Here is a 14,996-nt window from a genome sequence, read left to right as displayed (position 1 = left end):
GAGAGGTCCATAGAGCCCATGTGCCAGAGCTCGTACGTACCATCGAAGGTTATGGATAGAAGATGTGCCGATGCGTTCGTTGCTGCTCCTCTATCCACTCCCCGAACCACCCCTAAAACCACCCCTAAACCACCACCACCATCACCAACTACCCTTTCTTCTCTCTCCTACCTCTTCGACGCAACCTTCGATCCTCCATCGGTATGTTTGAAAACGGATAGATGCTGATGGCTCCAGTTCTAATTAATAACGAGCCATCGATCGAGATATTCCCGGGATGTAAGGCACTTAGGGTTGAAGTGGGTAAAGTGAAAAAAGCACTCGAGTTATCTAGCTTCGAAATCTCTCTCTTTCTATCTATCTATCTATCTATCTATCTATCTATCTATCTATCTCTCATCCTTTTATTATTTTCTTTGTTTTTCGTCTCGTCCTCGTTTAGGCAAACCGTACACAGTTTGATTCATCTCTCGGCCAATCCACGTCGATCTTTCCGAAGTAGATCTATTACTTTTCGGATAAAGAATGAAGAGTATTAATCGACGATGGATCGTAATGCTTGTTCCTTTTCTTCTCTCTCTCTCTCTCTCTTTTTTTTTATTCTTTCTCCTTTTATCCGACAATCATTTTATTATCTATCGATTCTTTCTTTCGTTTTCGTTCGAGGATTATTAGAGTGATTATCAATGGATATGCAGATTCATTGAGATATCAGTCGATCTTTTTCTAATATACACAACACACATACAAATATATATATATATATCATTTGGTTGATCTATTGTTATATAACTTTGATAATTAGAAATGCAAGTGATTATTGCGATAGAAATAAATAATCAGTATTGTTCGAGTAACTAACGAACAATTATGTAAATGAACTATGAAAATAAATTCAATCGGTATTTCGATAACGAACTATAACATTTCGAACTCGAACGTAGACAATTTTTGCAAAATTCTCAACATGAAATATTAATTCAAGTTGAAATATATCAATCAATATCTCTTCAGTTGGAAAAGTAAACACAATCGTCATTATTCATTGATAAATATCATCGTTATTAATCCGAATTAAAAAAAGAAAGCTATACCGTGACTAAAGAGTCATTGTCGATGAAAGAAAATGGAAAACAAAAAACAAGAAAAATAAAGAAAAAATGAAAAATGAAATCGAAAAGAAAAGAGACAAAAGAGAGAAAGAGGGTGGGAAACATTGCTAACCCTTGATTTCCCGATCGATGAAATCTGCTCTCCTGACCGATAGCGAATGATTAATGGTACACCCGGTATCTGCAGCTTCCCATACTAGCAGGCACACGATGCACGTTACGTGTTGCTCCCGACACGCCTCTCGATATTTGATCCCGACGCATTCAATTACAATAATGGATCGGAAACAGCGTTCTGGGATTCTAAAGCTAGAGAACGATGTGAGAGAGTGAGCGAGATAGAATGAGATAGAGAACGAGATAAAGAGAGAGAGGGAGAGAGATAGTGAGGAAAGGAGAAGGTACTTACACTGTCTGGAAGTTGGAGGTGGTGCTGCAGACGCCGATTTAACCTTAAAGGAGGAATGGTAGAAGAGCGAGAGAGAGAGAGAGAGAGAGAGAGAGAGAGAGAGAGAGAGAGAACAATACTCGAGAGCTTCCCTTCGCCAACCCCAAGGTTGAAACATTTGGCTACCCACTATTAATTGCTCCTTAATTCGCAACCTCTCATCACCTTAACAAGAAAGTCCTTACTATTAAGGTTGATGATGTAACGGATTGTTCCATTGAATATAATTTTATAATAATTGCGACGAATTATCACGATAGTTATTTGTCGTTAAGAGATGAATGGATTGTAATGAAGAAATGTGAAGAACTAGAGATCAACGTTCGTTCAATGGAACGATTACGATGTTATCGTAATTTTGTTAATTGTTTTGAAGAATTTTGTTGTAATTTGTTACTACGAAAAATAGTTGGGAAAGTGGAAAGGTAAATGGAAAGAAATTACAACGTAGTGACGTTATAAAATATATGGGTTTTAATGAAGAAATGAGAAGAATTAAAGATTGATGGAACAATTGGGTTATTGTGATTTTGTTAACGTTATGAAGAATTATATTGTAATGTGTTATTGTGAAAAATAGTTGGTAAAATAGACAAATAAATTAAGAGAAATTACAACGTACTGACGTAACGAAATAAATAGATGGTAATAAAAAAAAAAAAAAATGTGAAGAATTGTAGATTAACATTTGTTCAATAGAACAATTAGAATGTTATCGTGACTTTGTTAACGTAATAAAAAATTTTGTTTGTAATGTTAACGTTATGAAAAATTTTGTTGTAATGTATTACTACGAAAAACAGTTGGAGAAATAATAAAAAAAAATAATAATAATAAAAACGTAGCTTGGAAAATTTCCGATCTCTCCAAGTACTTTCTTTCTTTTTCGCCTCGTTCGAATGAACCGTACAGTTTATTTTTATTATAAAGAGAAAATATAGAGACACAGTTACTTTTTTATATTATTTTTTTATATGTAAATAAATTATTATTCTAATTAATATATATATATAAATTATATTTACCGTACAGTGTATTTTTATTATAAAAAGAAAATACAGAAACTTACAGTTGTTTTTTATACTCGACATAATTTTTTTACATTATTTTTTTATATGCGAATAAATTATATACATATATATATATATATATATTTAATAATTAATATTTCCATATAATCATAGATTATATTCGTATTAACATTAATGAAAGAATTTTAAGTTAACCTAAGAGGTAGACTGATACGTTCAACGATTTTCCAATTGATCGATCAACGAAAATTGAATAAAAAGAGTTAGAGTTAGTGAGTGAGAGAGAAAGAGAAAGAAAGAGAAAGAGAAAGAGAAAGAAAGAAATAGAGTCTCTAACCGAGAAAATTGACGGGGCATCCAATTCCTAATTGATCTTTCGCACGAACGAATCGACGTGCTTTTTCGACAGTCGAAGGGTAAAAAGGATGTAAAAAAAGAAAGAAAAAAGAAAAAAAGAAAAAAGAAAGAGAGGAAGAAAAGAAAAAGGAGAGAAAGAGGGAATAAAATCGTAGAAAGAGGAAGATAGAAAGAGTGACTGAGAGAAAGAGAGAAAGAGAGAGATGGAGAAAAGTAAGAAGGAGAGAGAGATGGTAAGGGAATATCTGGAGAAAATCTACGTCTCCATCTGGACGCTTCCGATTTTAATGCGGTCTCATTTCCGTCCTTTCCAATTAAGACGTAATTGAATTGCCAACGGGAAATTAATTCGCGTAGTAAATCCTCAACGAGTACGGTACTACTTCGTATTACCAAAGTTTTTCATTCTTTCGAGAATTATATTTCCTTACTTGATCGTTCCAATCAATGCGCATTACAGAACATTTTACAACACGAATCACTAACTTCTCAATGATTCTCTCTTTTTCTTTCTTTTTCTTTCTCTCTTTCTCTCTCTCTCTCTCTCTCTCTCTCTCTCTCTCTCTCTCTTTCTCTCTTTTCCTCTCCTTCTCTCCATTCTTTCTTTCTATTTTCTTTATATTCTCCTTAGTTCTACTTGAACTTAAAATAATGAATCGATAATCTGATCTAATTGGAACTATTCATCCCTGATTCGTCAGACGTATTATTATTGTTATTATTATTATTATTTTTTATTTATCGTATTAGTTTTTTTAATCGTATTATTGTTTGTTTTATTATTGTTATTTATCGTATTATTTTTTTTTTCGGTGATATTGTTTGATTATTACTTTCAGTATTAATTCTTTTTTACAAATCGTATTATTATTATTTGTTTTATTATTATTTATATCTTTATCTTATGTCCCTGTTCCTATTACTTTCATTATTATTTAGCGTCTTATTGTAATTTATTTTATTATTTATCAGTGGTTTTATTATTATTTATTTGAGTATTATTTATAGTATTAATTTTTTTTTTTTAAATCGTGTCGTCGTTATTTATCTTATTGTTATCTATCCTATTATCCTTTCAATAGTATTATTATTATTTATTTTATTAGTAATCACATTACTTCTTCCGATCATTGTATTTTTATTTACTTGATTATTATTTATGGTATTACTATTACTAATTATTTGATTCAAATTTTTCGTATTATCCCTTTCACTTATAACATTATTATTCATTTTATTATTTATTTCATTTGGTATTATCAATTCGACCTTAAAAGGATCACTTAAAATATATAAAAACGAGACAATGGTTTAGATTTTCTACTAAAAGAAAAATTGTGATATTATATAGGGTGTCTCGTTTTAAACGATACATATCCGATCGTATTGATTTCATAAACAAATGTATCAAACAAAAGTTGTTAGGATTCGAAAAAGAAATGTAATATGTGTTACAGATATTTTATATAGGGCGCACTTGTTGAGATACGAACATGTCATAACGATTTTTTTTTTCTTTTTTTTTTATATATATAGAAATCGATATTTTAAGCCTAATAAAAGTTGTAAAAAATATCGACGCGAATCGAACGAACATCTATATAAAGAATATCATTTAATAAATATTTCATCGGGTTATGACGCTTTGAAAAGATTAATAAATTATGTTTATTAGATTTAACAATATTCAACGAACGTCTAACAAACTATTTAATCAAAATAATGAGATCATTATTCCCGTAAACATTTGCTAACAACCAATGTTGTATCGATTAATTAATTTTTTTTTTTTTTATATTTCCTTCACATATTTATTTATCTCTTTTCATTCATAGATTATTAAAGTTGTAATCATTTGATCTTATTACATATTTTTCTCCCACGAAACTTAAGGAATTTTTATTTGGAACACTTGTTGTTAATAAAGCTAATACGATCGAAAATATTTGGCTATTGTTACTCATTTTCATTTCGCGAGACACCCTGTATAAACACTTGTTATCGTATCTATACTTTTATATGAAAGTGGCAACAATTATTATTCTTTTATTTCGATTTTGATTATCAATACTAATAATAATAATAATAATAATAATAATAATAATAATAACAATAATAATAATAATAATAATAATAATAATAATAATAATAATAATAATAATAATAATAATAATTTAAATGGCATAATTTCATTTATTTAATTAGTTGTTATTTCTACGATAGTTTTCAAATAGTCAACGATTTCCTACCTTTCATAATTGGATTTTGAATTTTGCCTGAAAAGGTTATTTTAGTTTAGGAAATGTGGGAGAATGTGAATACGCCAGTGAAAGATTTTGAAGTGGCACTAGAAAGAGCCTAGGATGAGTCCACTTCTGTTCTATCGTTCAACAATGTTGTTTCACTGAATTCTCTGAAGTTTTAAACTCATCAAATTTAAGTATTGTTAAATGTTAACTTATTCTCATTTCATCCTAAAATTATCGTCACTCGATTTTTCTTTAATATATTATTTATTTTATATATATATATATATATATATATATATATATATTATATTATTATATATTATTTTATTTTTTATTTTCATTTGATTTTTATCTTTTACGTATTAACGATAACTATCGTTTTTATCCAATATAATTTTAATCGGTATGAGGACGATGTTAAAATAATAATGATTATATGAATTACGTTATATGTTTTGTTGTTCTTGTTATTAAAAAATACTTCTATATTAAAAGATTAAAAAATGGTTCGATTTGTTTCCAAAACGTTTGTGTGTGAAATAAAAAAAAAATTTTGGAAATTATTACATCGCTGCTACACGATAATTATCATTTTATTTCAAGTAGGTATCAAAATGCACGGACGACGTAAGAATTTAATAATAGAAACGAATATTTATTTTTGTGTTATTTACTATCTATTATTTAAAATAAAAATAAAAAGTAAAAAGTAAAAAAAAAATAATAAAAAGTAACGTTACACATTGATCATTTTTAATATTAAAAACTTTTGTATTCATATAACGAAAAATAAAAAAAAAAAAAAGCAAATGTTCAATTTATCCCCAAAACATTTACCTATAAAGTAAACAAATTCTTGAAATTATTATATCATAAACCACGTTTAACTATCATTTTATTTCAACTATGTATTGAAATATAATACATAATATAAAAATACATATAAAATTCAATTGTAAAAACCGAATCCAATCCTAAGTTTGTTCGTTTTTTTTATTCTTATTACTTATTATTTAAGATAAAAATTAATTAAAGGAAAAAAAAAAAAAAAGATAAGGAAAGTCGAATGTTTTAATACCGAAATATTTTTGATTATCAAACGATGTTTGATCATCATCATCATCATCATCCTGTCGAATATATTTCAACTTCGAATCTTTTGAATCTTTTTGAATTACATAAAAGAAATATAACATTAATGTTTAACTATACCGTTAGATTCGCATAACCACGTGTTGGTATCATTCTCGTCGCCATTAGCCATTTTAACGTTGATAGTGACAACGGCTGTATATCGAAGGACGCATACGCACGTCGTTACGTTACGTTTTCACGAGAACGTAAAGGCCCTAATGGAAGTTACATTAGGACGTACATTGGCACCCTTCGCTTCTCCTTTCTTCCTACTTCTTCTTCTTCTTCTTCTACTTCTTCTACTTTTTCTTTTTCTTTTTCTTTTTTCTTCCACAAGTAGAGGAAAGGGCGTTACAACTACCACTATAATGCGACGCATTCATGCGAGAACGAGTGGAAACAGCACGATATCGTTTTTAAAAGCAAGTCGTGTCTCTTTTACGTAGTTACATTTACATAGGTATGTGGTTTACATATGTACTTTTATATCCGACGTATACGGGGTGTAACATTTGCTGAGACAAATATTTAAAGGTTTTTTTTTCTTTTTCTTTTTCTTTTTTTTCATTTTTTTTTCATTTCTTCGTTTTCTTTTTCTGTTTTTTTTTTTTTTTTTTTTAACGAATCGACACGAACAAATTTTAACCCACGGGACTTTAATACGAAATTGTATGAATTCTTTTTTCTTTTATTTTATTAAAATCACGTTTTGTTCGAGATCGATCGAAGTCGTCGAGAGGCTTCTCTTTTCTTCCCGTTTTTTTTCTTTTTGTTCTTCTTCTTCTATTAAATCGAATAGTTACTGTTTCTTTTTGTTACCACGATATTACATACATAGCTTCTAAAAACAGAATAATCAATTTTTATATATATAGATATGTGTGTGTAATCGATGAACTCGAACGAAACAGAAATAAATCACGTTTGAAACGGAAAAATGTAGATGTGTAGAAGTTAAATTTCAAATAAAAATGACATCCTTTATTAAATTATGGTTGACATTAAGTAATACATTAATAATATAATATCATTGAATGAAAAATATTTATCAATGTTAAAGTTTAATTGAAACACCTTATATATATATATATATATATATATATATATATATATATGGTTTTAGGGTCTCGAAACTATAATAGTGCTCGTTTTAAAGGGGAGCAAATGAGAACCCTTATTGAGGATCGATTCGCATAATTTGATACTTTCGTGTGTTTTTCAAAGGATTCATGCTTACAGGATTACATTTTCGTATTGTGTATATTATTTAATATTATTAAACACAATCAGTTTCTCTCTCTTATATTTTCTCACTCTCTCTTTCTCTCTCTCTCTCTTATTGGCAATATAATAAAAAGTGAAATAAAAAAATAAAAAAAAATAAAAATCCAATAAAATTGATTAAAAATCTTTTTTGTTAATACATCAAATGGATTTACTGATATTTTAGATGCATTATATATAGTACAGATTTGTTTCTTTGAAAAAGAAAAAAAAAAAAAGGAAAGAAACGGACATTTTGTTAACAAGTTTACATATTAGAAAAACGTTTGCTAAAAAATATTTTTGAGATATTTATTAATTATCTACTTGATCAAAATATGACATTATTTTTGTGAATAAATAAAGAAAAGAAAAAAATATGTACGTTATAAAGATTTCTCGTTAAGGAGTATCTATATGTATTAATATATTATTTAGTTGATTAAAACGATAAGATATTATTCTCGTGAATATATAAAAAAGATTAAATAAAATGTATGTGTTATAAACATGTTTTTCTAAAAAGTACATGTATGTATTCATATATTATGCATTTAATTACAACGATGACGCATTATTATTTTCGTGAATAAATAAATAAAGAAAATAAAATGTATGTATCGTAAACACGTTTTGCTAGAAAGTACCTATACGTAATTACATATTATATACTTGATAAAATATTATCCTCTTGAATAAAGAAATAAATAAAAAAAAAAAAGGACATACATATTATAAACACGTTTCGCTAAAAAATTACCTACATTTACTTATATATTATCTGCTTGATTAAAACGATAAGATATTATTTTCCGGATTAAATAAAAAAAAAAAAAAAAGAAAAGAAAAAAACTATTATAAACAAGAATAAAATATTACAAATGTTATAAACACGTTTTGCTAAAAAGTATCTGCATGTAGTTATACGTTATCTACTTGATCAAAACGACGAGATATTATTTTAATTGTTAAACTTAAAGAAAAGAAAAGGAAAAAGAAAAACAAAAACAGAAAGAAGCAAAAGAAAAGAAAAAAGAACAACGTTACATCCTATAAACACATTTTAACGTTTTCAAACAATTTCAACCCAACATATTTTAACATAAACAATAAAGAGAACAATTCAACGATTATAACATTTTATCTTTCTGAACAACAACGAAAAAGAAAAGAAAAGGAAAGAAAAAAAAGAAGAAATATAAAGATATAAAAAAGACGAGAGAAAACGAATGCAAACGAAATGAAGGGATCAAAATGTCGAATCAAATGTCGAATGAAGATCGAATCGCTCGAGAAAAGAATAGTTCGATTGTACAGTATTAACGAACCAGAAGAATAATACACGAATAGACGAGAAAGATATACGGACATCGTAATCTTGCGACTTTACGTATCATGATTTATCGATGAAAGAAGAGTAAGAAGGAAGGAAAAGGGAAGGTGGTGAGAAAGAGAGAAAGAAAGAGAGAGAGAGAGAGAGAGAGAGAGAAGAAGAAGAAGAAGAAGGAAAGAAAAGTTTGGAAGAAAATGCGGGTTGGTCTTCGTTAGCTAGTTACACCAATGACTTTTCTTTTTTCTCACTCACACTCACTCTCTCACTCTCTCTCTCTCTCTCTCTTTCTCTCTCTCTCTCTTTATGAACGAGACGAACGAGATAAACGAGATGAAATTTCATCTTGAAAAGGGACTAACCGTCGTCGACATTCGTTGAACTTCGAAAGAATTCTGTAAAATCATAGTAAGTAGAGTACTGATGGTGGTAGTAGGGGTGAGTGACAGGGGGATGAGATGGTGGGGGGAAAGGGGATGAAGAGACGAAGGGATGGAAGAGCATCATATCCATGGCCGGAAAGTTTAAGAAGAAACTGTAACGAAACGCGATAAAGCGAAGAGTCCAATGGTTCGTAGATTGTGAGAGAGAGAGAGAGAGAGAGAGAGGATGGGGATAAGGGTGAGGGTGAGAGTGAGGGTGGATGTGATTGGATGTGAAGAGTAGAGGGAGCTGGTTGGTAATGGCAAATCGCAAGGATGAAAACTTTTTAATGTGAATCGACTTGCTTATCGCGAACCTCATTCCCGTGAGAAGAGATTTTATCTTGACGGCGAATTTTAATTCCGTCGATGTCCTTCCCATCTTCCACCCCTATCACCTATCCCTACTACATCACTACACCCTATTTCCACCCCCAAACTCTATCTCCTCTTACACCTTCCCAAGAGTATTTCGTTTTTGTATTATCAAATATTATAAAGGAACAAAGATATTTACGCGAATTCGATTCGACGTTAGATTCGATGTAGATAAATTCGTCGATTCGAGGTCGATTTGTGAAATTCAATAACGGTCGATATAAATTAAAATCGTATTGGAAGTGAATCGTTAAATCGTTGGAGAAAAGAAGAAAAGAAAAGATATTGTTGATTTCTATTTGAATAGGTATATGTGAATATATATATATATATGATAGGAATAATTTGGATATTGTGTGAATTAAAATTGTTTAATGATTTATCCGGACGATGAATTATACTTGATTTGTAATTGAATTTTTTTTCCTTTATTTTTTTATTTTTTTTTATATTACTATATAATATTGTAGTATGTAATATACTATTTATACTATTGTATAATATTTATTTATGTTAATATATACTATATAATATCATAATATATGCAAGTAACTAATAGTATAGTATATAATATAATATTATAATAACGATGATAATACTTATACTGATGATGATATCATCAGTATCAGTTGTTTTATTTATTCATTTATTTATTTATTTTTTATATATAAAAGAGATGTATATATATATATATATATATATATATATATATATATATATCTTTTTCTCTCTCAAGCAAAAATGATCGATCTGCTATAGAAGTACGACTACAAGGACGATCATTACGATATTATTCGATAGCATATACTGCAAAATTTTTTGAATATCTCTCCTTATTGGTGACAAAAAAATGATAAATCCGAATGAATTTGGTGGTTTGGTGTAAAGATGATGATGGCGGATGAAAAAAAGAAAATAAAAAGAAAAATAAAAAAAAAAAGAAAAGAAGAAAGAGTACAAAAGGAAACGTGATTGGCGAGAGATAGGAGAATAAGAAAGTCGTAAATGTGCTGAGGAATAGGCGTCGGGACGCCATCGTCAATGCCGTCGGGAGAAAACGACGTGGCGCTCGTAAATGTTGCGATCTCTTCGAAATCGACTTAAAACGAGCCTTAAGGCCGCCCTGAGATTTTCATTCGTGAGCGATGCATCTGTTGAAAAATGTGTGAACGTGTGAACGTGTGTGTATGTAGTGCATATGCGTGTACATGTGTGTATATTTGTACACGTGTGTGCATATATGTGTGTGTATGTGTGTGGGTAAGTCGCATTCTTGATTCTATAGAGTGAATCAGGTTGAACGATCACTGTATGTTAGGTACTTTGAATTTGAAGTATTTCCGTGTACATATACCTGGTGTCCCATTTTTTACTTTATTTTTTACTATCGATTATCTTCGATATTTTCCATGGTATAGAAAAATATATCGAAGTACATTAGTCGTTCTTTTTTCTTTTTCTCTGCTTTTTTTTTGTTTTTTTTTTGTTTGTTTTTATTTTCTCTTCTTCTTTTTTTTTTTTTTTTGTTAAACAATAAATCTTCGTGTACGGATATCACGACACGTATAATATTTTCTAATATTTGCAATTTCGATCGAAGGTAATTTAGAAACAGTTTATCTGAATCTCGTTGTAATATAAAATATTACGTGGATACGTACGTAACATCGTTATGACGAGTTAAGAAAATTATTAATCGAATTAAAATGGTCGATAACGATAACGATAGTGGTAACCACGTAGAAACATAAAAATGATATACAAAGTATTACAACGACTTTATAATTCAATGTGATTGAATCGACGATATAATCGTTCTCGATGAAATTCGATTTGAAAAATCTTTTCGACGATTAATTAAATGGAAAGAGAAAAGGAGAAAGGAAAATAAAATACAAAAATAAAGAAAAGAACAAAAAATATGTTCCGAATCGATCGAGTAGATTAACGATTAAAAGAAAAAGAAAGAAAGAAAGAAAGAAAAAAAGAAAAAAAGAAAAACAGAAAGAAAATATTGAAAAGAGAAGGAAGAGGAGATGGGGAGGGGGTGGGAGGGTGGAGGATGAAAATTTTCAATTGCTAAGCGTTAGATACGGTTCACTCTGTATAATCAAGGTAAATTTTCCTAATTTTCCCCACATTTAATTTTCAATAGGCAAAGGACGAGTACTAGTCGCCGGGAGAAAAACGTCCGTACGAAAGAGGTAAAAGTGGACCACCGTAGAAACTCAGTGAGTTCTGCTGAATGGCCACTATTAAGGAACGTAAAACGCACTATTTTATAGATGTACGAGTTCCATGAATTTTCCACGATGATTTTCTATTCGGAACAATCGCGATGCACGCTCTTTGAATATTACGGAACTCGTTGAGAGCTTTAAAACAAGCTTTAACTTCTTCTTCTTATTCTTGTTCTTCTTGTTTCTTCTTCTTCTTCTTCTTCTTCTTCTTCTTCCTCCTCCATTTCCCCCACTCATTGCTTTTTTTCTCTTTATCTCACTTATCTCTTTTATCTTTCTAATAAACTTTTCTTCCTTTTTTTCTTTTTTCTTTCTTTTTTTTTTCTCTCTCACGTTCGTCCTTCTAATGCATACACCAAAATTAATCGCGTCGCGCGTCCTTCTTTTTCTCTTTTCTTTTTTGACTCTCTTTCTTTATAAAATAAACGAAGAAAATTGTGTGCCGGTATTTGAAGGGAAATGAAAACGCGAAAGATGTAGTTGTAGTTAAACGAAAAATATTCATCCCTTTCGTTAAAACGAGATTATGAATCATGTGATTTACGTGAAAGGTTGATGAAAAGAGAAAAATAAATAAATAAATAAATAAATAAATAAATAAAAGATAAAAGGAAGTACTCTCGTTAGTCATTTCTGTAGAAATTGTTTTTCTTTTCGTTTTCATTTGTTAATTGCATTATTGAATCCGCATGAATGCAAACGGTGAAAAGAATTTTCGAAAATTACTAGGTTTTGTTCGCGATAAATTTTCAACAATTTGTTTCGACGTATCATTCGTTAATTATCACTTATTTGTGATCGTTCTAATATCTGAATTCTATTAATAGTTTATTATAATTAGTTTAATTAGTTTATTATAATAGTTTATTATAATTAATATAATAATATATTAATTAATAATTCTGTTAATATCTGAAATGTTATATTGAATATAAAATTCTTGTTTTCCTTTTGTTTTCTCCTTTTTTTTCTTTTTCTGTTTTATTTTTCTTTTCTTTTATATTCATATTTTCTTCTCTCGAGTGAATAATAGAGGAATACTCGTTTGTAAATTCATAGAATAATACTCTATTTCACCGTTAGAATTCCTATTCGAATAAAGAGGTTATAGTCGTCGAGCGATTAGACCGGACAAATCGGGCAACTAAAATAGGGCCATTAAGTGGTACATGCAAGTGCTGTATCGGCCGTCGTAAGCTCGTTAAAGCGAAAAACCGAGACAGAAAGGATTGAACGAAACATATCGTTACGCGACGTGAGAATGCAACGCTTTAAAATTATTCCTCTGGTATTTTGCTTGATGGCCATTCGAGTATTAGAGTTAATTCCATCGAATACGTGGATTAGAAAAGGATAGAGACTATAAAACTTAATCGAAGACGAACGTTTGTGATCGTACTAATTCGAAGGGCATTAAAAAGTATTAAAATTCGAAAAGTATGTCGAAAAGTTTCCTCACATTTGATTTTTATTATTTTCCTTCGAAACATATCGTCGTTTCGTTTTTGATTTTAGTATGATTTTAATTTAATAAGAAAAATAATGGAGCGATTGGAGAGATTAGAGATTGAATTAGATGGATTAGATTGGGATATGAGTTTACAGGAATTTTTTTGTGATACAGATTTTTTATTTATTTATTTATTTACTATCTTTTGTATTCTATTTAATGTGAAGAACATTAAAATGTATTAAAATTATGTCGAAAAGTTTCCTCACATTTGATTTTTATTATTTTCGTTCGAAACATGTCGTTTCGTTGATTTTAATGATTTTAATTTAATAAGAAACATAATGGAGCGATTAGAGATTGAATTAGATGGATTAGATTGGAATATGAGCTTACAGGAATTTTTTTGTGATACAGATTTTTTATTTATTTATTTACTTATTTATCTATTTATTTATTTATTATCTTTTTCTAAACTTATTATTATTTATTTATTTATTTTCTTTTCCATATTTATTATCGTTATTATTTTTCTTTACTATTTTCATTTTTTGCTTTTTCTTTAATACATTTTTGTTCGTTCAAAAATTTCGTAATATCCTTGATTCTTTTTTTATCTTTTTTCATTTTTTTTTTTTCATTTTTTTGAAGCATATAGAGAGATTACATCAGATTAGCGTTCAATTTACTTACTTCAAATAGAAAAACAAAAAAAAAATTTTAGTACACACATACATACCTTTCTAATTTTCTAACTTAATTCTTAATCACAAAAGTCATAGTAAATTTATTTTTACTTTCATTTATTGGATCAAACATTTTTTATTAATTAATGATAACTATTATGTAAAATAAACGATCAATATGTTATATGAATATTTTGGCTGATATAAATAATTAAGTTTAAGGATTGTATGTGTGTATTGATAATTTATATAACGTCTTAATATTTTGTTATGAATATTGATCACTTATATAAAATACTGATTAATCGTACAAAAATACTAACGATTTATTTGAAGTACTTATAAGAAGTTTAAAGATATTGAAAATTTATATAAAATACTGATTAAACGTATAAAAGTATTGACGATTTATATGAAATACTAATTAAATGTTTAAAAATATTGAAGTTTTAAATAAAATACTGATCGAACGTATAAAAATACTGACGATTTATTCCAAATACTGATCAAACGTATAAAAATACTAATTCAGTAAATAGTATCACTCTACTTTTCTCTTCACGACGATTTATTTGAAATATTCATCGAACGTATAAAAATGTTGACGATTTATTTAAAAGATTCGATCGAATGTATAAAAGTACTGACGATTTATATAAAATACTGATAAAACGTATATAAAAAAAAAAAAAATTGACGATTTATTCAAAATACCGATGAAATGTATAGAAATATTAATGATTTATTTAAAATACTGATCGAATGTTTAAAAATGATGACGATTTACTCGAACTACTGATCAGATGTATAAAAATATTAATGATTTATTTAAAATACTGATCAAACGTTTAAAATTATTGACGATTTATTTAAAACACTGATCGAACGTATAAAAA

General features: G+C 28.5%; 1 protein-coding gene across 3 annotated transcripts in view; it reads right to left on the bottom strand.

Moving 5' to 3' along the window:
• Positions 1–14,996, bottom strand: part of LOC127068512 (beta-1-syntrophin) — a 543,308-nt gene that overhangs the window by 47,113 nt on the left and 481,199 nt on the right. The window lies entirely within an intron of this gene.

The sequence above is a fragment of the Vespula vulgaris genome, chromosome 13, assembly GCF_905475345.1.
Source record: "Vespula vulgaris chromosome 13, iyVesVulg1.1, whole genome shotgun sequence".
Taxonomy (NCBI): domain Eukaryota; kingdom Metazoa; phylum Arthropoda; class Insecta; order Hymenoptera; family Vespidae; genus Vespula; species Vespula vulgaris.
The sequence above is the reverse complement of the archived record's forward strand: the minus strand, read 5'-3'. Positions and strand labels throughout refer to the sequence as shown.